The sequence below is a fragment of the Lissotriton vulgaris genome, unplaced genomic scaffold, assembly GCF_964263255.1.
Source record: "Lissotriton vulgaris unplaced genomic scaffold, aLisVul1.2 SCAFFOLD_1389, whole genome shotgun sequence".
Lineage (NCBI taxonomy): Eukaryota > Metazoa > Chordata > Amphibia > Caudata > Salamandridae > Lissotriton > Lissotriton vulgaris.
In genome coordinates this window covers 203,678-231,167 of record NW_028240620.1, presented here as the reverse complement: position 1 = coordinate 231,167, position 27,490 = coordinate 203,678, and the positions used below count along the sequence as shown (strand labels likewise).

General features: G+C 49.9%; 1 protein-coding gene across 1 annotated transcript in view; it reads right to left on the bottom strand.

Annotated features, from left to right (window-relative positions):
• Nucleotides 1–23,991, bottom strand: part of LOC147672935 (uncharacterized) — a 66,839-nt gene extending 42,848 nt beyond the window's left edge. The window contains exon 1 of the mRNA XM_086947910.1: nucleotides 23,856–23,991. The gene's annotated coding sequence lies outside the window, so the exon portion shown is untranslated. The remainder of the gene's footprint in view (nucleotides 1–23,855) is intronic.
• Nucleotides 23,992–27,490: the final 3,499 nt, after the last annotated feature.

Genomic DNA, 27,490 nt, shown 5'->3' with positions numbered 1-27,490 from the left:
TCGAGAGGCTGCCCGGTCCCTGCGACCTGGTGAAAATGGCCGGGCGCAAAGTGTCCAGAAAGTCAACTAGACCAAATCCGAGTGTTGCGGGGACAAGAGAGCCAAGTCGTAGACAGGCAGCAGGGCCAACACTAGGCAGAAAGGAAAAACAGCGGGCCAGCCGAAGGTGGTGAAAGGCTGTACCCCTGCCAGTCAGAGCCGGGCGCAGAATCGAAACTGAAAGTCAGGAGGGGTCGACCAGAAGGAGACCCTTGCAGCCGTTGGTGATCAACTACTCCACGGCCTGCACAGCAACGAAGCCCCCGGTCCGCCTCGGGATGGGCCTCAAAAAGTTGAAACGATGTAAAAGTGGACCCCGGCATCCGAATTTGAAATGTCAAAGTGCTCGATGATCAGTGAAGATATACGAACAAAAGCCCGCTGTCGAAATCAGGATGTTGCCAGGATAATCGTAGGGGGTGGCACGGGTCCGAGGAGCTCTGTGCTCACGCGACCATCTTGGATGCCCGCGAAGCTCCTCCCTTTTGGGACGATATATGGTCATCATACTCTGGAGGTAGGTAGGGCCATGGCTATGTGCGATGCGGTGGGTAATGCACAAGGTTTTAAACCGAATGCTTTCCTGCATGGGAAGCCAGTGCAAGATTTGAAGAGCACGCTTCCCAGATGACTTCCTAAGTAGTTTCAAAACCAACCTAGCCGCCGCATTCTGGACACATTGGAGTTGGTTCAGGCCCTTTTTACTATGGACACAGAGCAATGAGTTCCCATAATCGAGATGAGGAGTGACTAAGGCATGCACTAGGGTTTTCCTTGCTTTGATGGGGAGAAGATCTACGATCTTACGGAGGACCTTTAGTGTGCCATAGCATTTCCCAGCTACAATCCCCAAGTGTTGAGAGTAAGAGAGGTTAAAATCTAGAAGTACACCCAGATTTTTCACCGTATCTTATGGAATGGGCATAGTACCCAAATCAGCTGGCCATCAGGCTGAAGTCCAGATGGAGGGAGACGGACCGATTTCTAAAAGTTCCGTCTTATTACCATTGAGGCGAAGACAGTTATTCTTCATCCAGCCAGCCAGTGCCACAAGACAGGAGGAGAAGTTCTCTGCTGCCACAACTGGGTTATGAGATAGAGTGATCACCAGTTGGGTATCATCCGCATACGAGACAATATCCACCCCATAAGATTCCACCATCCTTGCAAGGTGCTCCATATAGAGATTAAACAACGTAGGGCTCAATATGGAGCCCTGCGGAACCCCTTGTCTAAGAGACCTGGGCTTGGATTTATACGGGGGGGCAGTGAACTTGAAATTTCCTATCAGCTAAAAAAGAGCCCATCCATTCATAGGCTTGGCCGGCTATCCCTATCTCACTCAAGCGTGAAAGGAGCCCAGAGTGCGATACGGTATCAAAAGCCGCACTCAAGTCCAGTAATATCAGAGCGGCAGTGTGACCATCATCAACTTTGCGGCGAAGCAGTTCTGTGGAGAAAAGGAGGGCAGTCTCAGTAGAGTGTTTCGCCCTGAAACCCGATTGGGAGGAATGAGGAAGATGGTGGTCCTCCACAAAGCCAACCAGTTGATTGTTAACCAATTTCTCCACTACCTTGGCGCAAAAAGGCAGGAGGGAAATAGGACGAAGATTATCTAACTGAGTCATACTCAGGTTGGCCTTTTTTTTATGGGAACAATCTGGGCCAGCTTCCATTCCTCAGGCACCCGACTTTCTTGAAATGACAGAGTGGCCAAATTACCTATGTGGCAACTCAGAAGAGGTAGATGGCTTCTGAGGATCTTAACAGGGGCAACATCCATTGGAGATCCAGAGTGGATATCCAAGATTATTTTTATCAGCACCTCCCGCGGAGGAACCTTGAATTCCTCGAGAGCGCCATTTTTCATGGGTCCATAGCAGGTCACCCTAGCCGGGGTAACTACTGTAGGGCTCTGCTGAAAAGATTCATAGATCTTCTCCACTTTACTCACAAAGTGGTCAGCTATGTTTTCACAAATCTTGGTGGAAGGAGGGTCTTCGGCCATGGTCGCCATAAGAGATGTTAACTCCTTATAAATTAAAAAGAGCTCTTTGGATGAATTATCCGAATTTTCAATCCTCTCTTTAATGTGATCTCTTTTCGCCTTTCTAATCAGGCTACGGTATGCCCTCAGGCTACTCCTATAGGATTCTTTGTGAGCAGAATCATAATCTTTCCGCCACCAGCATTCTAGGACCTTACATTTGGCCTTAGCTGCACACAGCTCCTCATTGTACCAAGGGGCTGATCTAGATCCGCGTGTAGGGGCTTTTTAAGTCCAAGGGGCCACCTTATCCAGGGCCTTAGTTACCCAATCCTCATAATCCTTCCAAGCTTCCATGAGAGTCTGACTAAACGGAGGGATTTCCAGGTTTAAGGCAGAATCAAATGTCTCATGGCTGAAATTCCTCCAATTCCTGCGTCTAGGTGGAGGTGGACGCTTAGGTTTTTCCCCTCTGATCAAGCCCAGTGCACTAAATGGAATGAGGTAATGGTCAGACCATAAAATCCTGATAGGGGGGAATACTTTAATATCATCCCAGTTAGAAAAGATGGGATCAAGAAGATGTCCCGCTTGATGAGTTGGTCTCCCATCAGATAGTCTAAGCATCAGGGCTTTCAGAGAGGTAATTACGGATTGTGCCTCAGTACAGTTAGCATCCACAAAATGTAGGTTAAGATCACCTACTATGAGGAATTTACTATACCGAAGGGCTGGCTGAGTCACCGTTTCAAGGAGGCTATCCGCAAACTGTAAGGACCCCCCGGGAGGGCGATAAATAAGCTAGCCCTTAATGGTACACTCCGGGGAGACTTTGATGGAGAAAAGGCCCGCTTCGCAGTTACTAATCGATACTTGTTTCAAGGAGCACTCAAGGTCAATTTTATGAACAATAGCTATGCCCCCCCCTTTTTGAATTCCACTGTCAATTCTTAAAAGGCCATATAGAGGCGGGAGTGCCTCCCGAATATCACGGGCAGCGGCCTCATCCAGCCAGGTTTCCGTAAGGAATAGCAAGTCAGGTTGATAGTCAATAAGAAAGTCATGGATGTTCAAACTGTGTTTTTTAAAAGAACGGCAATTCAGTAGGTACATAGAGTTGATCTGTCCCCTTTATCGTCTCCAAATCAGTGGTGGGGAGAAAGTGACAACCTCTACACCTTTGGGGCATACAATCAGGCAGCATACCATGTGTACAGTCTGCTTTGGGTATGGGACGAAGAAGAGCTAGTTCTTCACTAGAGTATCGCAACACTCTTACCCGTTCTGTGGAGGCAGACACAGGGGTCCTGGCCCCTGGCCACGTCAGGTCGCGGACGGGCGCAAACGGGCTTGCCTTGTGCGCGCCTTCGGCGCGCACCTGGTGCGCCCACTGCGCCTGTCCGCTGCGCGATCGCTGACCCATCTTCCTAAATAGGGGTAGGTTTGCGAGAACTAGAGCCCTAACCCGAGCGCTGGAGATGCAGAAAGTGGTGGGTTCCTCACCCTCCGCTCAAACGCCCACAATGGACGCGGCGGAAGGGGGCGGGATCAGAGAGCAGGTAGGGTTTTAGCAAAAGAATTGTAGTGCGAGCAAAAGAGCAGTTACAAACAAATTACGATACATTTTTAAAAGAACAGTTCAGTCAAGCATCAAATATTTGAAAAACACAGGCCAAATCGCACTGCGCTTCTCCCCTTAACACCCCAGTACTGAGGCTATCCCCAGAGTTCACTCACGGAGATCACTGTCCCTGCCACTGACAGCCAGCATCCACTGAGCAGCATTGACCTCTTCCTCCCTAAGTAAGAATAGGTTTGCGAGAACTAGAGCGCTAACCCGAGCGCTGGAGATGCAGGAAGTGGTGGGTTCCTCACCCTCCGCTCAAACGCCCACAATGGACGCGGCGGAACGGGGCGGGATCAAAGAGCAGGTAGGGTTTTAGCAAAAGAATTGTAGTGCGAGCAAAAGAGCAGTTACAAACAAATTACGATACATTTTTAAAAGAACAGTTCAGTCAAGCATCAAATATTAAAAAAACATGGGCCAAATCGCACAGCGCTTCTCCCCTTAACATCCCCGTACTGAGGCTATCCCCAGAGTTCGCTCACGGAGATGACTGTCCCTGCAACTGACAGCCAGCATCCACTGAGCAGCGTCGACCTCTTCCTCCCTAAGTAAGAATAGGTTTGCGAGAACTAGAGCGCTAACCCGAGCGCTGGAGATGCAGGAAGTGGTGGGTTCCTCAGCCTCCGCTCAAACGCCCACAATGGACGCGGCGGAACGGGGCGGGATCAAAGAGCAGGTAGGGTTTTAGCAAAAGAATTGTAGTGCGAGCAAAAGAGCAGTTACAAACAAATTACGATACATTTTTAAAAGAACAGTTCAGTCAAGCATCAAATATTTGAAAAACACAGGCCAAATCGCACTGCGCTTCTCCCCTTAACACCCCAGTACTGAGGCTATCCCCAGAGTTCACTCACGGAGATCACTGTCCCTGCCACTGACAGCCAGCATCCACTGAGCAGCATTGACCTCTTCCTCCCTAAGTAAGAATAGGTTTGCGAGAACTAGAGCGCTAACCCGAGCGCTGGAGATGCAGGAAGTGGTGGGTTCCTCACCCTCCGCTCAAACGCCCACAATGGACGCGGCGGAACGGGGCGGGATCAAAGAGCAGGTAGGGTTTTAGCAAAAGAATTGTAGTGCGAGCAAAAGAGCAGTTACAAACAAATTACGATACATTTTTAAAAGAACAGTTCAGTCAAGCATCAAATATTAAAAAAACATGGGCCAAATCGCACAGCGCTTCTCCCCTTAACATCCCCGTACTGAGGCTATCCCCAGAGTTCGCTCACGGAGATGACTGTCCCTGCAACTGACAGCCAGCATCCACTGAGCAGCGTCGACCTCTTCCTCCCTAAGTAAGAATAGGTTTGCGAGAACTAGAGCGCTAACCCGAGCGCTGGAGATGCAGGAAGTGGTGGGTTCCTCAGCCTCCGCTCAAACGCCCACAATGGACGCGGCGGAACGGGGCGGGATCAAAGAGCAGGTAGGGTTTTAGCAAAAGAATTGTAGTGCGAGCAAAAGAGCAGTTACAAACAAATTACGATACATTTTTAAAAGAACAGTTCAGTCAAGCATCAAATATTTAAAAAAATGGGCCAAATCGCACCGCGCTCCTCCCCTTAACACCCCAGTACTGAGGCTATCCCCAGAGTTTGCTCACGGAGATGACTGTCCCTGCCACTGACAGCCAGCATCCACCATTTTTAATGGGGCGGGCAGGATACCTGTCACATTGTGATGGAATTAATCATCCACTGAAATCTAAATCAGGCCTTTGGTGTACACTGTGTGCAGTGTGGCTAACTGGACTTGAAGGATCTTGTGGTTTGTGGGTCTCTCACTGCTTTGAGGTCACCGCAAGGCAAAACTTCTGTCAGCCGTGTCTTGTGCAGATCTTCCTTTATAGGCAGGACTTCTGTCAACAGCGCCTTGTGCAGATCTTCCTTCCAAACAGGACCTCAGTCAGCTGCTCCTTGTGCAGATCTTCCTTCCAGGCAGGATTCTGTCAGATGCGCCTTGTGCAGATCTTCCTTCCAAGCAGGAACTCCGTCAGCTGCGCCTTGTGCAGATCTTCCTTCCAGGCAGGGCTTCTTTCAGCTGCGCCTTGTGCAGATCTTCCTCCCAGGCAGGACTTCTGTCAGCTGCGCCTTGTGACAGATCTTCTTTTCAGGCAGGGCTTCTGTCAGCTGCGCCCTGTGCAGATCTTCCTTCCAGGCAGGAATTCTGTCAGCTGAGCCTTGAGCAGATCTTCCTTTCTAGGCTAGACTTCTTTCAGCTGTACCTTGTGCAGATCTTCCTTCCAGGCTGCGACTTCTGTCAACTGCACCTTGTGCAGATCTTCCTTCCAGGCTGCGACTTCTGTCAGCTGCGCCTTGTGCAGATCTTCCTTTCACGCAGGACCTCTGTCAGCTGCGCCTTGTGCAGATCTTAATTCTAGACAGGAATTCTGTCAGCCGTGCCCTGAGGAGATTTTCCTTCCAGACAAGGGCTTCTTTCCTCAATGATCAGTTCAAAGTTCAGGAGAGGTAGAACTGGTCTAGGTCATCTACTTTATTGCAGTCCTACTGGTCATGCCACAGAGCTTGTGCTCTGAGATGAAGGAGAGTCTGGATTTTCTGAGCTCCGTAGAGCATTGGGACAGTCCTACCACATCCACCACACACTACAACACTCCAAGAGTCACGCTACCAGTGCTGCTCCAAGGTTTTATTAACCCACTGTATCTGAACATCCCCTGGCAAAGGCCAACTAGAGAATAAACATCCAGCCTGCACCAGCAGAGTGCAGAAAGCTTTTCAAGCACCTCGTGGTATACATGGACTTTCTCTATCTTAACTGAAGATGTTAAGCCTTGGGAGATCTCCTTAAACACGACTTAATGGTTTGGGGCCCATATATTAACCTACATTGCAATGCGATGGCCAAATTTGATCCAATACCACATACTTGGAAGGGGGCTGAAATAGTCACCATTTTTAAAAAATGGCAACAAGCATGACCCGGCGAATTATCGTCCTATCAGTTTGATAGACATACCTCAGAAATTGTATGCCAAGCACTTGTTATTAAGGTTAACTGATTGGCTTGAAGATACTGGGTTGTTATCTAAGTACCAAGCAGGGTTCAGGAAGAAGACGAGTACTATTGATCAAGTCTTCAGATTCCTCCGTCCATGTTGGAAATACATATCCCTTAGAAAAGGCAGCTTATATGTATCCTTTGTCGATTTGAAGGCCGCATTCGACATGGTACCCAGAAGACTTCTTTGGTCATGCTTTGAAGGATCTGGGAGTACCGATCCAATTATTGGCCCAGATAATCAGGCTGCACGAGGGGACTTATGCAAACGTGAGATGGGGCCCAGGGGTCAACTTACCAGGGACGTAGATGTGAACAGGGGAGTGCGCCAGGGCTGTGTCCAGGCGCCTACCCTGTTTACATTATATGTAAATGATATTCCAACTCACCAGGAGGGCTGTAATAACGACTCCACTAGGCTGGCTCGGGAAACAATTCCAGCCTTACTCTTTGCAGATGACACCATCCTAATCTCACAAACCCCTCGTGGGCTTCAGAATTTGTTGAATTCCTTTCACTTATACTGTGACAATAAGGGTTTACAAATTAATGCCAGCACGACTAAATACATGTCCATTAAACCTCATAAATCTTTTAAAAATAACTAGGAACTAAATAGTCAAAAATTGGAATTTGTACATAGTTTTAATTATTTAGGCATTACAATTGATTCTACATTATCATGGAAGGCTCAACTAGAAAGAAGTAATTAGTTTGTATCCCAAACAGTGTTCCCATTGCAAAAAAACAGGGCGGGAGTACTACAAAAGCAATTTCTCCAGCGCTAGTAGTTTACAAATTTAAGGCGCAGGCGGCTGCCGTGTATGGGGCAGAAGTCTGGGGTCCTTACTGTAAACATAACTTTGGAATAAATGAAAATAAATTCATCCGAAAGTTATTGTCATTACCCATCAGGACACCGATGCTTCCGTTAATGCTGGACCTTGATCTGAAACGCACTGATAATCTAGCAGTACTTCGTCCACTTTTATTTTGGGTTAGAATTTGGGCAACAATAGAATTAGAACACTACAAAAAAGGCTTACAGGAGATAATGAGAGCGGGTGCTACAAAGTCAATCCCGTGGTTACAGCATGTTTCATCATGGTTAATAAAAATAGGATTACCCCACTACTGGAACAAGCCCTCAAATTTGACTACACTTTGTAGCAAAAAACGTAAAATTATCTTTTTGGAATCATATTAGCAGTAAATTTTTACAAGATTCCAAATTGGGCTCTTTATCTTCTGCTTTCCTTTCATTTAAAGATACTGCCTCATTCGAACCTCTACTGGATGAGATATGCCCACAAATAGCAAAATCATTGTACCTATAATTTAGGTACGGCGTACTGTAAACGAATAGAAATACATCGAAATGGCATCATAATAGAACCATTAAGGATAATAATAAGTGCGTATTTTGTAAACATTACAGTGAAGCTAAGGAAGACGATGCACATATTCTCTTCTTCTGCCCTTTATATGAAACACCGAGAAAGAACTGGATAAAACCATTGTGTATTAGTCTAAACTTAAGACAGTGTAGAGAGGCAGAACGTGTACTGAGAACTGAGAACGGATACTACGCAACTGGTAGTCTTCAGTGTATCAAGATTCCTCTCTTCTGTGATGTATATTAGAACAAAAAAAGGATGGAAATTATAAAAATAACAACTTGTACAGTTTTTCCTATTTTTTACCTGCAGATACTTTATGATCCCCGTCTTCTCGTGTATGTGACTGATGGACAATATAAGCAATACTGTTTTACAAGGTTGTATATATAGAGATTTTAAATAATCTAGGCTATTTATTGTATTAATGGAAAATTATTTCCTTTTTATGGTAAATTTTATTGATGCCGGGCTGCTAGATTGTATGTGTATGAAATCGAATCTCTTTGGACCCTCGCTATTGTAGTATGCAATCAAGAATTGATGATCTGATGTTTTTATTATGTACTTTTATGATCTAAAAGATTGAAATAAAGTTTTGAATTGTTAAGCCTTGGTAACCTTGGTAACATCAATCCCCTTTGGACAAGGTCCTCCATTTCAGAATGTAACTCATCCTGAGCAGGCACCAACCCTCAAGTCCGTATTGCATGAAGCTGGGTGGTTCTCACCCAAAAGAGGGACCTCCACAAATTGCACACATTATGTTACACCCCCTGGATAGCCGTGGAAACACACAGACCAACTACACCCCCTCAAGGATCACCAGTCCATCTGCCAGGATCAAGACTCGGATCTTTCAACCTTCTCTCTTACCGTCTCTGGATCGGCCTGTCTGTGAGATTCGTGGAAGCTCCACACTCAGTGAGCTCAGAGTTGCCTTGTAAAACCATCTCATGAGAGTTGAAGAAAAGAACATTAAGTGACACGCACTGCACAGAAGTGTAAATATATTTACCATTACCGTTCCATGTACCATTGTCCTACTGCTGTTGTTTCGGCATGGATGTTTTGCCGTCTATCACAGCGACTTCTTCGCTTAAAATCTTACTCAACAGTTTGTTTTCCATCATACCTACTTACCTATGCACTGTTTCTGACCCTACGACATCTATGGCAGACATATTGTGCAGTCTGTTGCTACATAAATAGGAAGTAGTTTGCTACTGCAGGAAGAGTGCAGTGTCCTTGCAGTCAGATGCACATGATTGGGATAAAAGGTGCCATGTTTTTTTAGAAAATCTGCAAGTATTAGAATAATAACAAACCAAAAGCAGCACATACAATACAATACCACAGACCGGGTAATTGAAAAACGTGACGCAAACAATGCAATAACATAGGCCAGGCACAAAATCTAATGCAAACAATGCAATAACACAGGCCGGGCACTAGACGCAAACAATGCAATAAGACAGGTCAGGCAGTAGGATCGATGCAAACAATGCAATAACACTGGCCAACCACTATGAGAATCTGATGCAAACACTGCAATAGCACAGGCCAGACACGAGGAGAATCTGAGGCAAACAATGAAATAGCACGGGCCAGGCACCAAGAGAATCTGATGCAAACAATTCAATAACACAGGCCGGGCGCCAGAACAATCTGATGCAAACAATGCAATAACACGGGCCAGGCACCAAGAGAATCTGATGCAAACAATGCAATAAAACGTGCCAACCACTATGAGAAGCTGATGCAAACAATGCAATAACACAGGCCAGGCACAGAGAGAATCAGACGCAAACAATGCAATAACACGGGCCAGGCACCAACAGAATCTGATGCAAACCATGCAATAACACAGGCCAGGCACTAGAAGAATCTGATGCAAACAATGCAATAACACAGGCCAGGCACTGGGAGAATCCGATACAAACAATGCAATAACACGGGCGAGGCACTAGGAAAATCTGATGCAAACAATGCAATAACACAGGCCAGAGACTAGGATTGATGCAAACAATGCAATAACACAGTCCAGACACTGGAAGAATCTGACGCAAACAATGCAATAACACAGGGCAGGCACAAGGAGAATCTGATGCAAACAATGCAATAACACGGGCCAGGCACACGGGGCAGATTCACACAACTAACTTAAGATAAAATCCTAAACTTACTACTGTTGATATTCACAGAAGGCATTTAGTAGTAGTAAAGTCAGGATTTTGTCTTAAGTTTGACTTAGGACAAACTTAAGACAGAATTAAGACAGACTTAAAACAAAATCCTAACTTAAGTCTAGGAGGGGCCGAGGGGAGATATAACATCTAATCCCGGCTTTACCACTTTACCTAAAAATGCTGGAAATAAACACCAAATGTTACTTCTCGACAGGGCCACTATAGAGGTCCTTATCCTGGGATTGTAGTCCCTCGGCCTCTCCCTCACAATCTCCACCACCCTACGTGTGGTTTACTGCACTAGTAAACTGTGCAACCTAGGAGACTCTGTGTTTAACCCAGACCTACCAATTTGTGAAATAGCGCGCTTCGGGAACACTAAGTAAATGTATGCCTCTCTCCCATTTATTTCCAAGATCGGGGGTATATACAACAATCCTAAAGTTGTAAGTAAAACCGTGTTTTTAAAAATGGGCCCAGACTGTGGTAATGCATCTTTAACTAAAGATTAATTCCTGCGACTACTGGACTGTTGTTGATGTGTTTCCAGGAGTGTTCCCGGCAGTTACTTTCCTGGTGCAGTTGGGTGAATGGTGAATAAATCTTACCCTTAGCCTACCGATGACACAGGAGTTTGATTACCACATAGACATTGCCTCTGAGGGGGTACACAGTACTCACTCTCATGGACTAGTCACCAGAATGTAACGTGGCTAAGTAATAACCTTTGGAAAAAGTAGTTCTGCGTTCATAAGACTTAAACTGTTTAGTAGTAGGCAAATCCTACTCTTTCTGGCCCTCTATACCCTGATCTGACAATGTGTGGACCTCGAAGGAGGCTGGATGGAAGAAATAAACAGCAAAGGCACGCTCCCATCACAAACCACCAGCATGGATTTCATTCACTCGTTCAGAGCTGCTTAACTGCAGGTCTGCGCACTCTATATCAGCATCTCTAAAGGCAAACACTGTTGAAGCAAAAGGAGAGGGAGAGCCCGTATGACCCTCTAGAGCCTAGGCCTCTCACTGGAAAACCACGACGAAGGACAGGACTCTAATAGGATAAACCGATCCAACTCAAATATGAGGTCAACATATTATTTATCGCCATAATGGTTCAAAAGTCACTCTGGAATTAAATCAATACTATTCGAATAATCAATGTTCGATTTAGAATAGAGGCATTGCTGTGCTGCAATAAAAGAAATTACCAGCAACAATAGCTATTCCCACAACAAAGTGTACTTATTTCAAGTTTGGCTTGCATATTTTACAAGAAGGGGATAAAGCGACAATGGATAGACAACATTATAAAGCTTACTAACTTGGCTCATAAAGGTTACTGGTACTTTTAGAACAACACAAAGGTTAAGGAAAAGCAGAAGTATCAAAGTAGACAGTGTATCGGCAATGGCGTACAATAAACCCTTATTAATAGTGACCAGATAACAACCGTCTCCAGGTAGGAGCGCCTAATTACAAAAGACCTGCAAATACGGTGAACGACTACAGCGCATCAAACTGTGACTATGACATTGGTCTATCAAAACATTTGCATTCTGCTTTGTTCTTCTCGTTAGGTGTTGATCCTGGAAGATATAGGTCGATGGGTTTCGGGCTTGTGCCTTATGCACGCTTCAGGACTTTGTGAAACGAATGTCACCCAAATATCACATCATGTTGAGGAGGCCATTGGGGTGAGAGTGGGTCGCGTAAAATCGAGCGCCATAATAAAAGAACTGTTCGAAGAAGCACAGGGGTTACCAGCTTCTCAAAAGACATGTCCTCTGTTTAGATAGCTGTCCAGAGGGCCAGAGACCTGGGTGGGACCATCTATGTAAGCAATGGCCCGGAGCCGCCATGGTTAATTTGTAACTCCTGGGTCAGTTTGCTTGTGTGGTGGCAGCAAAGATTCGTAGTATGCTGATATGGTTGCGTTGGGTTGCGAACACGATCCACAAACTGGCATGTGGACACTCACTTCGGGATCCTTGCTGCCCGGCAACCCCTGCAACCCAGCATCAAACAAGCAGGGCTTTTAAACCTGAGTTGTGTGCACCCTGCCAGGCTGTTGCGGTTGTGCTGGCATCATGAGCTGCACTAGATGAGTGCGGGCAATGGAGCAGACCACCCGAGGTCGCGACAAACCTGGAGGTTCCCGGTGACAAAGAGTAATTATTTTTAAGATTACTGTGAGGGTATTACTAGTGCTTCTTTAATGCAGTATTTTCATGGAAACCTTAAAAAAAGGTTAACACTCGCTACAGTATGATTGCGGTTACTAAAAATATAACATCTGATACCAAGGTACGTGTTTACACGTTCTCTCTTTTTTAAAATTATACTCGAGTGATCCTATACTCTGTACAGCCCATCCTATAATTTGTGTAGCGTATTTTATATTTTGTTTAATTTTTTCTTTAAACTATTGGCTTTCCTATTCAAAGTGCTGTCTCCCACGGGCAGGAACATCCTAGCACTGTAAATATACAAGTCACTATTCCCTAGTGCACCAACTAGGATTCAAATTAGAGACCCTCCAGTTTGAGACGAAGACATCAGAAATTATAACACTAAGTCCAGTGCCCCAGGTGATCTGAATGGCGTCTGAGTTGAGCCCATTTACGTAAACGCAGGCCATAGGCTGTGTGTCCAGCCGCTTCATACGTGATCTCAAACTCCCTGACAAACCAAGCCGCCTAAACGTCTCGATCATAAAAGGTACTCTAGGGAGTCAAATGCCTTATCGGCATCACCAGCCTTCATGTGTGTGTTTTCCCGATGCAGCACTGCGAATACTGTCCGTAGATGAACCGCTGTGGATTTATGTGGGACAAATCCCGACTGTACAGGGGAGACTATTTTCTCTAGTAGTAGGGATAGCTGAGTCGCATCACCTCAGGCAGGAATTTATTATCACTGTTACGCAGTTGCAGAGTGCGAAAAGATGTATACTAACAGGATCTTTTCCAGGCTTAGGGGGCACTGATATGACTGCATCACTTATAGGCGCCAGCAACACACCACCCTTCAATGCCTCGGCATACACCTCCAGCAAGAATACGGCTGGTATTTCTTTGTAAAACTCTACACCTGACCTTCAGATCCCGGTGCCTTTCCTCCTCCTAGGGCGTCTAAGGCGGCAACAATCTGTTGCACAGAGATCGATGGCTTATGATGGGTTGTAAGAGCCAATTCATATAGCGCTGCACAGCTAGTTCGGGAAAGAAGTGTCCTGGCGCTAGTATGAGCACATAAGTATCAAAATCACACAGCCCCTGAATACAAGGTTTTGATTTGTTTCCTGAAAGAACTCATGTTTTCTTGGGCGTACAGGGCAGGTGGGAGCGCATTCCATTCCAGGTACCGGCAGTCACCACAGGTAGAGAGCAGCCATCTATTCTGATTTTCCTAAACTTAGAGACTTTATGCAGCAAAGCACAGTAGGATCTCACCACTCGGCCAGCTGATGTCAGGCAAAAAAGAAAGAACAAAAAAGAACGAACACCCTGATTGTAGAGCATTATGACATTTAGGGGCATATGTATGAACAAGCCCTTTTGCGATGCCTTAATAGTGATTTTTAGCGAATTGCTATTAAGGAATCGTAAAATGCTAAGTATGTAGGAATCGCAGTAATAATTGCGGTTCCTTAACATTCCTTAATTGCGAATTCACGACTAAGGAATGCCTTCCCATTCATTCCTATGGGCTAGAAGGCCCATAGGAATGAATGGGAAGACATTCTCAATTTGCGATTCTCAATTAGAGAATCGCAAATTGAGAAGGCAATTTCAAGGGTGCCAGGGTGTCAAAAGGACACCCTGTTGCACCCCTGAAATATGTATGTGTACACATGGCACTTTGAAAAATGCAAAAAAGTGCATTTTTCAAAGAAATCGCAAATTACCACCAACTTGAAGTTGGTGGTAATTTGCGATTTCTTAAGGCCAGATTGCACTTTTTCCATGCTTTATACATTGCATTTAATGGATCGCAATTTGCGATTCCTTAAATGCAATTGCAAAATAGATAATCGAAAATTTTGCGATTCTCTAATTTGCGATGCATTTTTTGGATGATACATCCCAAAAGGCCTTTTCCGGTTCTGAGAATCGGCCTGTTTGCAAACGGGAAAAGGGCTTGATGCATATGCCCCAAAGTGCTTTAAATTGACAACTTTTCAGGACAGGAAGTCAGTGCAATTTGACCAGTTTGTTGGAGAGCGACGTTGATTTTTTTAACCTCAGAACCAGCCCAGCTGCTGTATTTGTAGCAGCAGCAATCTATGAAGGCGATATTTGGATATGCCTACGTATAAAGAGATGCAGAAATTCCTTCTCGATAGAATCAGAACCAGGTCCTTCCTAGATGAAGCAGGGATGAATAGAAGTATTTTTCTAATAACTTTCAGCAGTCAGAAGCCTGTAGAGCAGGTGATTTTGTTTTATCCTTTTAGGGACAGATGCAGGTCCACCCAATCTCCCAGTTTGCTGACCTGATGGAATGGGATGGACAGAGCTCCCAACGACACCGGCCGCCGCCCTTGTGCCATGAGGCTCCGGTCCCAAATACCACTATTTCTGTTTTTTTCACTGTTTAGCGCCAGGCAGTTTGAGCTCATCCAATCAGCGACTTCCAGGCGGCAGCTCCTGAAATTACTGGGTATTTTATCTGTATTTAATTCTAATCCAATGATTTGTGTACATTTGAATGGCTCGATCAGGCATATATTCTTCTAATCTAATGTTCTGTGTATCATCGAGTAGAGGTGATATCGAATGACTCAATCAGGCTGGCCAAGTGAGCCATCTAAAGATTGAAAAGATTGTGGCTCAAAACCAGCCGGGGGGATGAGAATTGTCTTAGGGGTTAATCTGAAGTTAGCTGAGGCCACCGCTTGGGTCGGATCTTTCAAAAAGGATAAAAACCAAGCAGGCACTTTCCCCTAAGACCCACCATCTCCAATCTCTGTAGTAAAGTGGAGTGGGAGATGGTGTCAAAGGCTTCTGATAGATCTAATCAGATCAGAGCCCCACCTCCCCACCCCCATACATAATGTCTCTAATATCCCACGTGGCTTTAGCTCTTTTGGAGCCCTGGATGGACTTTGTGCAGAAGTTGGTGGGACTCAAGGTATTTGGTGAGCTGCTTGTTCACCGTGGCCTCAGTTAGTTTGGTGAACATCAGGAGCAGAGAGACAGGCCGATCCTTAGAGTTAGAACTGCTGTGACTACTGGAGCAGACATCTGGAAGTAATGTTGTCTAAAACACTCTGACTGGCTGCAGGCTGGTGTGCAACGGAGGGCAAGAACAAGAAGGCTGGGCTTGGATGTGTCCCAGAGTAATTACCAGAGCCTGGGACGAACTCAAACATCCCACCCATCATTTTGCTTATTCATAAATACGCCAGGTGTGCCCATGTGTGGGTCCCGTGCTCGCTGCACCTCTGGAATCAAGTCACACCCTACAGACAGAGCCCAGATGTGGGTCCCGTGCTCGCTGCACCACTGGAATGAAGCCGCACCCTACAGTCAAGGCCCAGATAGGCTGAAACCGGTCTTGGGTTGATTGTGTTCTGGTTCAGAAAGGATCTGGATTGGCTCTTCAGGGTGGACTGCCCTATTGGAAGAGGTCTAAAGCTGATTTGCATATGTCTGCTTCCTGTTTGAGGTGGCATTGTGGGCCAACAATCAATTGATCTCCCTCTCCGGCTTGGCCTGGTAAGGACCTGGACGTGAGCTGGAGTCTAGTGAGGAAGAGGATGTGATCAGGGCCTGTTGAGGACCAGGACGTGAGCCAGGGCCTTTTGAGGACCAGGACATGTGTCGGAGCGTGGTAGGGACCTGGACGTGAGCCGGAGTCTAGTGAGTACAAGGAGGTGAGCCGGAGTCTGGTGAGGACCTGGATGTGAGACAGAGTCTAGTGAGGATGAGGATGTGATCAGGGCCAGGTGAAGACCAAGATGTGACCCGGGGCCTTGTGAGGACCAGGACGTGGGCTGGGGCCTTGTAAGGACCATAAAATGTGCCTGGGTCTTGTGAGGCTGAGGATATGTGCCAGGGCCTGGTGGACAGGACGTGAGCCAGGACCTTGTGAGGATCAGGACGTGAGCTTTGGCCTGGTATGGACCAGCACGTGAGCAGGGCCTTGTGAGGACCAGGACGTGAGCCAAGGCCTTGTGAGGACCAGGATGTGAGCCAGTGCCATGGGAGGACCAGGATATGAGCCGGGCCTTGGGAGGACCAGGACGTAATCCAGGGCCTTGTGAGGACGAGGATGTGTGCAGGGGTCTGGTAGACCAGGACGTGAGCCAGGGCCTTGTGAGGACCAGGACGTGAGCCAGTGTCTTGTGAGGACCCGGACGTGAGCCATTGCCTTGTGAGGACCAGGACGTGAGCTGGGGCCTTGTGAGGACCAGGACGTGAGACAGGGCCTTGTGAGGACCATGACGTGAGCCAGGGCCTTGTGAGGACCAGGACGTGAGCCATTGCCTTGTGAAGACCAGGACTAGAGCCAGGGCCTTGTGAGGACCAGGATGTGAGCCGGGGCCTGACGGACCAGGATGTGAGCCGGTGCCTTGTGAAGGCCAGGATGTGAGCTGGGGCCTTGTGAGGACCAGGACGTGAGCTGGGGCCTTGTGAGGACCAGGACGTGAGCTGGGGCCTTGTGAGGACCAGGAAGTGAGCTGGGGCCTTGTGTGGACCAGGACATGAGTAGGGCCTGTTGGAACAGGATGTGAGCTGGAGCCTGGTGGACCAGGACACGAGCCGGGCCTTGTGAAGACCAGGACGTAAGCATGGGCCTGGTAGACCGGGACGTGAGCCAGGGTCTGGTGGACCACGACATGACCCAGGACCTTGTGGGGACCAGGGCGTGAGCCCGGGCCTTGTGAGGACCAGGACGTGAGCTGGAGCCTGGAGGACTGGGATGTGAGCCAGGGCCTAGTGAGGACCAGGGCGTGAGCCGAGGCCTGGTGGACCAGGACATGAGACGGGGCCTTGTGAGGACCAGGACGTGAGCGTGGTCCTGGTAGACCAGGACCTGAGCTGGGGTCCGGTGGACCAGGACGTGGCCCGGGACCTTGTGAGGACCAGGACGTGAGCCAGGGCCTTATGAGGACCAGGACATGAGCTGGGGCCTTGTGAGGACCAGGACATGAGGCAGGGCCTTGTGAGGACCAGGACGTGAGCCATGGCCTTGTGAGGACCAGAACGTGAGCCAGGGCCTTGTGAGGACCAGGACGTGAGCCGGGGTCTTGTGAGGACCAGGACGTGAGCCAGGGCCTTGTGTGAACCAGAACGTGAGCCGGGGGCCTTGTGAAGAACAGGACTGAGCCGGGGGCCTTGTGAAGAACAGGACGTGAACCAAGGCCTTGTGAGGATCAGGACGTGAGCCAGGGCCTTGTGAGGGCCAGGACGTGAGCCGGGGCCTTGTGAGGACCAGGATGGGAGACGGGACCTGCTGGACCAGGATACTGAGCCAGCTCTCGCTCCCTTTGAGAGGCCAGACTAAACACATGGTTTGTCCTCTCTTGCAGGACCAGGGAAGGGTCAGTCCAGAGATCCAAGGATACCAGAGACTGAGGCGCCCCCTGTTTTTCATTGTATTTCTCCCTGAAATAGATACAACTGTGTGAAATCTCCTTGAGAGAGATTCATATTATCACAGATCTCACTGGATTCACAATCTGCAGAAAGAGGCTGAGAATGAACGTCCTTGCACATGAACTGTTCTACTCTTCTCTGCCACGATGTCCTGGGAAGTACCAAATATTTCCGTAGAGTGATCCCCCGAATATTCATGCCTGTACTTTCATGTAATACGTAAGTGCATTCTTGGGGTTGTAGTCTTGGTTACTTTACTAAAGACAGTGGTTTAAAAAATAAACTCCATGCTTGGAGGAGATGTGTGCCTTTGTCACGAGCCATCTGCGGCTCTGTGGTAACTCCAGATACTTTTCAAAAACTCGGATTATGAGCTCTTAAAATAAAATGATATGTCTGGAAAGGAGCATCTCTGGGCGGTGAGAGCAGCGGCTGAGGCGGTCCACATTCTTCATACCAAGAGAACAGGACAGGCCTCACCTCCTACCCCTACAGGGCAGGTTTCATCCCAGCAGACAACACGCCTCCACTCCTCTGCATCCTCCTGGACACGCCTCAACAACTCTGCACCTCTCCCGGATACTCCTCACCTCCTCTGCACCCCCGGCTCAGGACAGGTACCACCTCCTCTGCACCCCTGGACAGACCTCACCTGCTCTTAACCCCCTAGACAGGACATGCTTCACCTCCTATACACCGTGGACAGGCCTCGCCTCCTCTGCTCCCCCTGGACAGGCATCTCCGCTGCACCCATCAGGACAGGCCTCACCTCCTCTTCACCCCGGGACAGGCCTCACCTCCTCTGTACGCACCGGGACAGGCCTCAACTCCTCTGCACGCCCGAGACAGGCCTCACCTCTTCTGCTCCCTTGGACAGGCATCTCCTCTGCACCCCACAGGACAGGCATCATCTCCTCTGCACCCCTGGACAGGCCACACATCCTCTGCACCCCCGTGGAACAGGCCTCAACTCTTCTGCATCAGCTTCGCGGGCCTCATCACCGCTGCACCCCTGGACAGGCCTCACCTACTCTACTCCCCCTGGACAGGCCACTTCCTCTCCTCCCCCTGGGGAGGGTTTACCTCCTCTGCACCTCTTGGACAGGCGTCACCTTCTTTGCAACCCCCTGAAAAGAAAATGCCTCACCTCCTTTGGACCCTTTGACCAAGCCTCACCTCTGCTGTACCCCCCAGGACAGGCCTCACCTCCTCTGCAACCCAGACAGGTCTCACTTCCTCTGCACCCTGGACAGGCCTCACATCCTCTGCACCCCTGGACAGGCCTCACCTCCTCTGTACCCCCGGCCTGGCCTCACCTCCTCTGCACTCCTCTGGACAGGCTTCTCCTCCTCTGCACCCCTGGATAGGCCTCACCTCCTCTGTACCCCCAGGACAGGCCTCACCTCCTCTGCATCCCTGGACAGGTCTCAACTCCTCTGCACCCCATGACAGGCCTCTCCTCCTCTGTACCCCTGGACAGGCCTCACCTCCTCTGCCCCCTGGACAGGCCTCACCCCCTCTGCACACATGGACAGGCCTCTCGGTGCTTCTCCCAGGAACTCCCGGTGAAGGATTCTCATTAAGGACAGAGGAGCCCAGACTTCATTCCCCCCCATACAGCGCCTCTCACTCCGCCCTGAGCCTCGCGGCGCTATGCACAGCCCCCCGAAGAGAGACACTGCTCCCCTGGATAGGCCTCACTTCCTCTGCACCACTGGACAGGCCTCACCTCCTCTGCACCCCGGACAGGTCTCTCTTTCTCTGCCCCTTGGACAGGCCTCTCCTCCTCTGCACCCCTGGACAGACCTCTCCTCCTCTGCAACCCTGGACAGGCCTCACATCCTCTGCGCCCCTGGACAGGCCTCACCTCCTCTGCTCCCCTGGACTGGCCTCACCTCCTCTGCACTCCTCTGGACAGGCCTCTCCTGCTCTGCACCCCCTGGACAGGCCTCACCTCATCTGCACCCCGGGACAGGCCTTACCTTCTCTGTACCCCGGGACAGGCCTCAACTTCTCTGCACCCCTGGACTGGCCTCACCTCCTTTGCAGCCCTGGACTGGCCTCACCCCCTCTGCACTCCTCTGGACAGGCCTCACCTCCTCTGCAACCCTGGACAGGCCTCACTTTCTCTGTACCCCGGGACAGGCCTCACCTCATCTGCACACACCGGGACAAGCCTCAACTCCTCTGCACGCCCGGGACAGATCTCACCTCTTCTGCTCCCCCTGGACAAGCATCTCCTCTGCACCCCTCAGGACAGGCATCACCTCCTCTGCACCCCTGGACAAGCCACACCTCCTCTGCACAACCGTGGAACAGGCCTCAACTCTTCTGCATCAGCCTCGCAGGCCTCATCACCTCTGCACCCCTGGGGATGTTCACCTCCTCTGCACCTCTTGGACAGGCGTCACCTTCGTTTGCAACCCCCCTGAAAAGGATATGTCTCACCTCCTTTGCACCCTTTGGCCAAGCCTCACCTCCGCTGTACCCCCCAAGACAGGCCTCACCTCCTCTGCACCCCGGACAGGCCTCACCTGCTCTGTACCCCTGGACAGGCCTCACATCCTCTGCACCCCTGGACAGGCCTCACCTCCTCTGCACCCCCGGACTGGCCTCACCTCCTCTGTACCCCCAGGACAGGCCTCACCTCTTCTGCACCCCTGGACAGGCCTCACCTCCTCTGCACCACTGGACTGGCCTCACCTCCTCTGCCCCTGGACAGGCCTCTCCTCCTCTGCACCCCTGGACAGGCCTCGCTCCTCTGCACCCTTGGACAGGCCTCTCCTTCTCTGCACCCCCTCGACAGGCCTCACCGCCTCTGCTCCTCTGGACAGGCCTCACCTCCTCTGCGCCTCTGGACAGGCCTCACCCCCTCTGTATCCCTGGTCAGGCCTCTCCTCCTCTGCACCCCTGAACAGTCCTCACCTCCTCTGCACCCCTGGACAGGCCTCTCCTCCTCTGCCCCTGGACAGGCATCTCCTCCTCTGCACCCCTGGACAGGCCTCACCTCTTCTATACCTCTGAACAGGCCTCTCCTCCTCCGCACTCCTGAACAGGCCTCACCTCCTCTGCACCCCTGGATAGGCCTCACTGCCTCTGCTCCTCTGGACAGGCCTCACCTCCTCTGCGCCTCTGGACAGGCCTCACCTCCTCTGTACCCCTGGTCAGGCCTCTCCTCCTCTGCACCCCTGAACAGGCCTCACCTCCTCTGCACCCCTGGACAGGCCTCTCCTCCTCTGCACCCATGGACAGGCCCCTCCTCCTCTGTCCCTGGACAGGCATCTCCTCCTCTGCACCCCTGGACAGGCCTAACCTTTTCTATACCTCTTAACAGGCCTCTCCTCCTCTGCACTCCTGGACAGGCCTCTCCTCCTCTGCACCCCTGGACAGGCCTCACCTCCTCTGCACCCCTGGACAGGCCTCACCTTCTCTGTACCCCCAGGACAGGCCTCACCTCCTCTGCACCCCTGGACTGGCCTCACCTCCTCTGCACTCCTCTGGACAGGCCTTTCCTGTTCTGCACCCCCTGGACAGGCCTTACCTCCTTTGCACCCCTGGACAGGCCTTTCCTCCTCTGCCCCCTGGACAGGCCTCACCTCCTCTGCTCCCCTGGACAGGCCTCTCGGTGCTTCTCCCAGGGGCTCTCGGTGAAGGATTCTCATTAAGGACAGAGGAGCCCAGACTTCATTCCACCCCATACAGCGCTTCTCACTCCGCCCTGAGCCTCGCGGCGCTATGCACAGTCCCCCCCAAGAGAGACACTGCTACCCTGGATAGGCCTTACCTCCTCTGCACCTGGACAGGCATCTCCTGCTCTGCACCCCTGGACAGGCCTCACCTCTTCTATCCCTTTGAACAGGCCTATCCTCCTCCGCACTCCTGGACAGGCCTCACCTCCTCTGCACCCCATGGACAGGCCTCACCACTTCTATATCTCTGAACAGGCCTCTCCTCTCCGCACTCCTGGACAGGCCTCACCTCCTCTGCGCCTCTGGACAGGCCTCACTCCTCTATACTCCTGGTCAGGCCTCTCCTCCTCTGCACCGCTGAACAGGCCTCACCTCCTCTGCACCCCTGGAAAGGCCTCTCCTCCTCTGCACCCCTGGACAGGCCTCTCCTTCTCTGCCCCTGGACAGGCATCTCCTCCTCTGCACCCCTGGACAGGCCTAACCTCTTCTATACCTCTGAACAGGCCTCTCCTCCTCCGCACTCCTGGACAGGCCTCTTCTCCTCTGCAGCCCTGGACAGGCTTCTCCTCCACTGCACCCCTAGACAGGCCGCACCTCCTCTGCACCCCTGGACAGGCCTCCCCTCCTCTGTACCCCCAGGACAGGCCTTATCTCTTCTGCAACCCTGGACTGGGCTCACCTCCTCTGCACTCCTCTGGGCAGGCCTTTCCTGCTCTGCACCCCCTGGACAGGCCTTGCCTCCTCTGCACCCCTGGACAGGCCTTTCCTCCTCTGCCCCCTGGACAGGCCTCACCTCCTCTGCACCCCTGGACAGACCTCTTGGTGCTTCTCCCAGGAGCTCTCGGTGAAGGATTCTCATTAAGGACAGAGGAGCCCAGACTTCATTCCACCCCATCCAGCGCTTCTCACTCCGCCCTGAGCCTCGCAGTGCTATGCACAGTCCCCCGAAGAAAGACACTACTCCCCTGGATAGGCCTCACCTCCTCTGCACCACTGGACAGGCCTCACCTCCTCTGCACCCCGGACAGGCCTTTCCTCCTCTGCACCCCTGGACAGGCATCTCCTCCTCTGCACCCCTGGACAGGCCTCACGTCCTCTGCGCCCCTGGACAAGCCTTACCTCCTCTGCACCCCTGGACTGGCCTTACCTCCTCTGCACTCCTCTGGACAGGCCTCTCTTCTTCTGCACCCCCTGGACAGGCCTCACCTCCTCTACACCCCTGGAGAGGCCTCACCTCCTCTGTACCCCTGGACAGGCCTTTCTTCCTCTGCACCCCTGGACAGGCCTCTCCTCCTCTGCACCCCTGGAGAGGCCTCAGCTCCTCTGCACCCCTGGACAGGCCTCAACTCCTCTGTACCCCTGGACAGGCCTCACCTTCTCCACTCCCCTGGACAGGCCTCACCTCCTCTGCACCCCTGGACAGGCCTCACCTCTTCTATACCTCTGAACAGGCCTCTCCTCCTCCGCACTCCTGGACAGGCATCTCCTCCTCTGCACCCCTGGACAGGCCTCACCGCCTCTGCTCCTCTGGACAGGCCTCACCTCCTCTGCACCCCTGGACAGGCCTCGCCTCCTCTGTACCCTTGGTCAGGCCTCTCCTCCTCTGCACCCCTGAAAAGGCCTCACCTCCTCTGCACCCCTGGACAGGCCTCTCCTCCTCTGCACCCCTGGACAGGCCTCTCCTCCTCTGCTCCCCTGGACAGGCCTCACCTCCTCTGCACCCCTGGACAGGCATCTCCTCCTCTGCACCCCTGGACACTCAGGCCTCATTTCCTCTGAACCCCTGGACAAGCCTCTCCTCCTCTGTGCCCCTTGGATTGGCCTCACCTCCTCTGCCCCCCCCCCCCCCCGCCTGGACAGGCCTCAGCTCATCTGCACCCGTGGACAAGCCTCACCTCCTCTGTATCCCCCTGGACAGGCCTCACCTCCTCTGCACCCGTGGACAGGCCTCACCTCCTCTGCACCCCTGGACAGGCCTCTCCTCCTCTGCCCCCCTGGACAGGCCTCACCTCCTCTGCACCCCTGGACAGACCTCTCCTCCACTGCACCCCTGGACAGGCCTCACATCCTCTGCACCCCTGGACAGGCCTCACCTCCTCTGGACAGGCCTCACCTCCTGTGCACCCCTGGACAGGCCTCACCTCCTCTGCACCCGTGGACAGGCCTCACCTCTTCCGCATCCCGGGACAGGCCTCTCCTCCTCCGCTCCGACGACACCATTAATTGGGGGGGGGGGGGGGGGGGAGGGGGGGATCTGATCCAGTGATTAATAAATTGCAGCCAAGCGAGTTGACAGCTCACCTACCTGAGCAGACACCTGGCCAGGCTCTCTCCTCCTCCTGGGGGCAGATCTGGGGCCTGAGGGGGGGGTCTGTGAGGGTCTGAAGATGGAGGTAACTGCAGCGCAAACACAGACAGACAGGGCTCCTTCCTCCTCAGGAACAGGCTGGACACACCAGGAGAGGCCGGAAGTGATGTCACCACCGCTGCTGGTGCTGCTGCTGTCTCTGCCGCCGCTGACCTGGAAGAGGAAACCCTTCTCCCTTTCAAACATCGTGCAGCTCAGTGGTTTCATCAGCAGGCGAGGAGCGCCCTCTGGTGGCTGCTGACGGAACCGCAGCCTCCAGGCTCCAGCAGTGAATTCATTTCACACAAACAAGTGCAGGGCCTCACACTTGGCTGCTGTGAAAAAGTATTTATAGCTTCACTTCAGACAAGCATCTTCCAAACACTGATGCAGAGGACTACACAGTATTTACAGAAAGGTGACAACTGGAAGTGGCAGTCTGTATTTTAATGAATATATCTGTATTTCAATGAATATATGAGTATTTTGGTCAGTTTTGCAATTAAACTGGACAGCTTATATATTTTTTTAAATAATTTATTTGCAGGTTTTTCAAATCCACAGTGTGGTACATAGGAAAGTAAACAGAGGAAAATGCCATGGAGTTTTAAACACCAGATCAAATAAAATTTGACATAAGTCATGTGTAGGCCTCCCGGTTTTATGGTATTTATTTTTTCCACATTTCCGTCTGTATTTATCCATATTTATTTTTGGGTCATGTTATCTGTATTAATTCACATTTATTTTTTGACGCAAGAAAAAAAACGCTAAAGCTTGTCATTTTCCACATTTATTTAAATTGACATGCACACTTGCACTAGGTTGTTATAGCTGTTTTTTTTTTATTGGAGCCTATGCTTGGTGCACTTTACATATTGGGAGTCAATTTCTTCCCTGTCCTCTAAGAAAAGATGCATTAATTTGTGATTTTGATTAGGTCCCATTTGCGAAGCTGTCTTGCATAATGTAAACGCATTACTACCTCTTTTACTCACATTTAATCGACCATCACAGAGAGTGTCTGCTTGAAGAATATCAGATCATTCCCCACAGCATCCCATATCTCAGATATTCATAGGCCTTTAAAGAAATGGGGCCTCCCTGAATATTGTGGGCTTCTTGCACCATGCCTCTAAATGGAATATATGGATTCAATGTATAGGTTTTCGTGGGAAAGCTCTGCCCTTTCTAATTGTTAAGAGTGCGCTGCACTTTTTAACCACATGTCCCCTTGAACCATAACAACTTTCTGAAGAGTGTTTACAAAGCGTGGTGTACATGAAACATCTTAAACACGTCTAATGTAAAAGTGTCCCTTTTGAAAACATGCCGTCCATACATAAATACTATTTTTGGATATGCAGCTTAGCAATTAATGCACAAGTGTATGCACCGTCTGTAAGGCACAGACCAGCGCAAGAATCGAGGAGAGGCACCTGAGCGGCCATTGTACATTACCAACTACTGTGCTAGCGAGAAGAAAAGCACTGAGTGACACTTGTCAGTGTCTTCGCAGTCTGGCAGTGTCCTATTTCGGAGCGCTTTTGTTCTCTTCCTTGTTTTACACGAGTGCTGGAAAGGAAGGAGAGGGGAGGGGATGGAGGGAGCAAGGGTAGAGGGCTGAGGCGAGGAAAGGCACCCGAGCGGCCATTGTGACGAGCCACGCACTTTAATTTCGTTGAACCACAGGCCAAGTATGTCATATACAGACTAGACCCCAGGACAGTGCGCATGCATGGCTTGTCTGTGTGCTAAACTAAAGAAAAAAAGGTTAAAAATAAAAGACAAAGGGTGAAGTTCTTCTGACCCCTAAAAGCAACTTTACTTTAAATGTATATCAGCTGTAAGGTGGAATGTCGAAACAAAAAGTATAAAAACGTTCTCACCAGGCATAATATTAGCAAAGAAGCAAACAGAATACACTAGACTTCTCCAATCCTAAACATTTGATAATGAATTTTGGGACATCGGGTATCAACTCACCCAAAGAACCGCGAAACCAATGATAAACCCATTAGTGTTTGTTTGCATTGCTGCTTCGCAATCGTTTTCAGTTATCAGTCAAATGAACCTGGGTCGTTGCTCTGTTACCCACTATCGGTACGGTTCCAAAAATGACATTTTTTAAGGGGAGAATGAAAATCACCATTGTCAGCACAGGAAAGGAATGTCCATGTTTATAGTTCTGCATCAGAGAGCCCCTGCTCCTGCCTGCACTGACTGGTGCCATGGCAGTCGGCGCATGCCTTGTCTGTGTACTAAACATAAAATAATGGTTACAAATAAAAGTGAAAAAGGGTGAAGTTCTGCTGAACCCTAAAAGCTTTGTGCTAATAGTTGTTGAAGGCATTTCGGCCCCCAGACCCCCACCTCCTTCCCCCTCCCATACAACACAAAACAAAATGTTTCTGGAGCTGATGACGATGTCCTGGGGTGTTTTCACACCTCTTAATGGACATCGGCTGCTTGCACTGCTCTGACGATTATCTTGCGTGATCTACTGCTGTAAGGGGTGGTTGAGTGTCTCTGCAGGCACGGCGCTCTCAGTTTCCCCCTCTCTGGAGCAGTTTCAGGGCAGCACCGCATTTCTTTTGGCCACCCCTGTGCACCTCTGACTCGGATTTTACAGAGGACCACAGAGGCAGGAGGATCATTTGTTTTTTAAGTATTTTCCCGTTTTTATATATAAATACAGACAAAAACCAAAACGTTTTCTGTCTGTATTTATATGTAAAAATCTGTTTAAACGGAAAACCGTGAGCCTTAGTCATGTGTCAAAGCGACAATTAAAGGAACAGTTTATTTCCAATTTTTCTGTGTCTGTCGCTTATTCCTTATATTTGATACAGTTTTATATCCTCAAACAAGACTGAAATGTAGGCCCTAATTAGGTCTTGAGTTTCTGATTTAAGAGCACAACTGTCTTCTTAATTATTAAGATACCGGCCTCTTCCAGGCTTAGTTGTTTTCTTTACAGTAACCACCTTCCTCTCTCAACAAAGATTCACTGACAAAAAAAAGCAATTTATCTTTGAAACAACTCATTCCTAAGATAGAGATATCAAGTATGAACCAGAAATTTCTCACACAGTTTGCATTGTATCATGAAAATGAGTGGGTGTTACTGGTCTGAAGAACAGAGGAGGGGCATTTCACTACTCAAAAATATTGTTCTCCTTCACAGAGGCCCCAATATCAGTACGCTTGGCGTCAGTACATTGTTGATTAGTGAGTGCGTCAACTCTTTGTAGCATTGTCATGCAAGCAGCCTTGAATGCCTCGACAGCGACATTAGTTCGGACGCGCATACATCAGAGCCCTCAAGCGTCACCCATCACGAGTGACACTAACACATTTGGGGGTCGTGCTGAGGTCTCACTCAAACCTGGCCCATTCTTCCAAACTATGGGGATTAACTATAACTTCACACATGACTATTCGGCACAGAGCAGAGCCTCTGTCCCACATTTTGGTGCAAAACCTTTCTCATATTTCACCATGAGTACTGCACACAGTTCAGTAGAATTTTAAATTGAATGTCTATTTTAGTGAGACTTGGTTGTTAATTTTATCACTTTACATTTGTTCTG